The sequence below is a fragment of the Dermochelys coriacea genome, chromosome 1 (genome assembly GCF_009764565.3).
Source record: "Dermochelys coriacea isolate rDerCor1 chromosome 1, rDerCor1.pri.v4, whole genome shotgun sequence".
Lineage (NCBI taxonomy): Eukaryota > Metazoa > Chordata > Testudines > Dermochelyidae > Dermochelys > Dermochelys coriacea.
In genome coordinates, this window is record NC_050068.2 from 56,978,664 (window position 1) to 56,981,473 (window position 2,810).

A 2,810-nucleotide genomic window follows, 5' to 3' on the forward strand; every position below is an offset into this window, starting at 1 on the left:
AGCCTCTCACTAAGAGTTTAATGCTTCTCATCTCTGGCAGGCTAAGAGACTCCATCCAATCATGGACAATTAACAGCCCCAGTTATTCAGGCTCTTGTCGCCTCCCAGTTGCACTACAGCAGTGCAACATACCTGGTCATGAAGTCATCAGCCTTAGAAAACTCCCAAATGGCACAAAAAACTGATGAAGTGAGCTGTAGCTCACAAGCTTATGCTCAAATAAATTTGTTAGTCTCTAAGGTGCCACAAGTCCTCTTTTTCTTTTTGTGGATACAGACTAACACAGATGCTACTCTGAAACAAAAAATGTTACATCTTTCATCATCAACCCAGGTTTATCACAAGCCCATCAAACCTTTCTGTCACTCTCTACATTAGCTTCCCATGAAATAGCAGGTCAAGTTCAAGGTCTTGTTTCTTATGTTTAAGCTGCTGCGTGGTGCGGAGCCAAGTGCCTACAAGATTGCTTAGCTCTGGGATGAAGAATCATGGTTGTCAAGTCTGCTTCTCAGGCACAAGGGAATTTTTACCATACGGGTAAAGCTCATCTAGGTCAGAGACACTGGAATGAACTCCCACAGGAACTAAGAATTGTCACAAATTTCACCACCTCCCACTCCAAGTACAAAGTATATTTCTTTAGCCTGGCTTCTCTAACCCCCAGATAACTGTGTGTATACTTTTAAAAAAAACTACCAAAGCAAAACCACACAACCCTGCAGAAAGGATGAGAAGGACTCTTGTGTGACAGATGTTAATTGTGGTCCTAGTTACGCTACTGTAACGTGCTCAATAGTAATGAAAGTGGTATATGAATTGATATAGAATAGGATACAGCAAATCACCCTGTATGTAGTCTGGGCTGCTACACAGTTCTCCCAAGGGAGTTCCCCTTTGCTTGCTGATCCTGGCCCTGACATCCAGCTGGAGCCATCCCTCTTCAGGCCTAGGTGGTATCCATGTTGAATGCCAGATGCTTCAGCTTTTTGCAATAGCTAAGGTAGTACATAGGGGACTAAAGTCTGGAACTTGTCAACTTGTACATATTTCCCCACTGGGCCATTCCTTTACACTAGGATTTACAAGACTTGAGCAGATAAGGCTAACACCACAGTATACTACTGTTTGGCCCTTTGTGCCTTGCGTTTCCACATCCAAGTTAGTAGACACATATGGTTCCTTCTAATTTAATTGCAGTGCCAGGTCCTCTATCTTGATGAAGGCATGGTGTGAGAAATTAACTAATGGGATTTTAATTCCAGGATTAATGACACCTCATAAGACTTCTATACTGTATTCTTGCATTTGGAAAACTGCTTTTGATGGCAGTGTAACTCCTTTCGGACCACCCTCTGCTCTAAATTTGTCTCCTACTAAAATGGCTTGAAAGGGCTCTAGTACCCTGATAGGCAAGGCCTCTGCCATCAGTGACACTAGGGGAAAGTCTCTCAAATCACCTTATTTACTTAATGCTGGCTATGTGAAAGGAGCTTTCTAAACTCTCCTGGACGCTGCTCTGAGGAGCTCACAATCTAAGGACAGACAGAGAGGGAGGTTGGGGAAAGGGGAACAAAACCAGGCAAATTATATACAACTAGATTCACTTTAAGCAGTATGGCAGGTATAGGTCTTTAACGAGGACTTAAAAGTGGACAAGGTAAGATTGTTGCAGATGTACTCAGGAGCATCAATAGCCAAGTGAAAAAAATAACTAACAATTAAATGGCAATGTAGCACATATAAAAATTTGAATATTTTCCTGCACTAAAATAGATATTGGACCCTAAGCCTAAAGCATTTATATTACTCTATTGGTCTACCACAAGCTGAACTGGAATACCTAGTTAACATGCAATCACATTGTCTTTCTATTTGGTTAATGGAAACTTGAAGCATAAGTTGATGGCAAACGTCTGAACAATTAATTAGGTACAGATGAAGAGCTAGTAGGATTATGACACAGTAGGTACCTATAAAATGAAACTTGTCCTGAGGTGAAGTGAGTTTTGTTCACTTGAAAACATCTGGTACTGCTGGAGCCAGGATAATGGACAAAATAGACTTTGCATGTGATCGAGTGTGGAAATTCCTGTGTTTAATTAGAGTGGCTATCCTAAAAGAAGTGTACTAGCTCAATCGCAAGGTACTGGGCTCAAGGCAGGAATGGCTGGAGAAAATTCTATGGCCTGTGTAGTGCAATTTCTGGGCAGAGACAAGCTCCGTCTAAAGCTTGTAGTCCAGACAGTGGGAGAAGAGTCCTTTAACCTCTGATTGTCAGGACCCCGTTTGCTCTGCCAGAGCATAGCAGCCTCAGTTAGGGATGGCCATGGTGACAGTCTCTATCACCGCACATTGTCCTTTTTCAACTCCCCAAAGAGAACACTACATTCGAGGGCACCTGTGCCTTCTTTTTTCTTTAGGGTGGAGTTTGATATTACTAAACCCAAACCGTATGAGCCTTCCTGCAGACAGGTAGTGACACCCCATAGCCACCTTCCTGCCGAACACCCTCCCCACCATCTCTCTGTCCAGGGCTGCCGCAGGCTGGCAGTGCCCCCGCCTCTCTGTGCCGGTGGCTGCTGCAGGCTGGCAGCAGCCCCCCTGTCTCACTCTGCCCTAGGCTGACACAAGGTCACAGTGATTTCCCCCCCGCCTCTCTGTGCCCGGGGCTGCCGCAGGCCGCGTGCACAAAAAAATTCTGTGCACCTTTTTGTGCATGCGGGGTTTGGGCGCGTGCGCGGGCGCCACCGCTCAGCGGGAACAGGGGCTGGCGGAGGGGGGCCGGGCCCCGCCCCCGTGGTGAGCGCGGC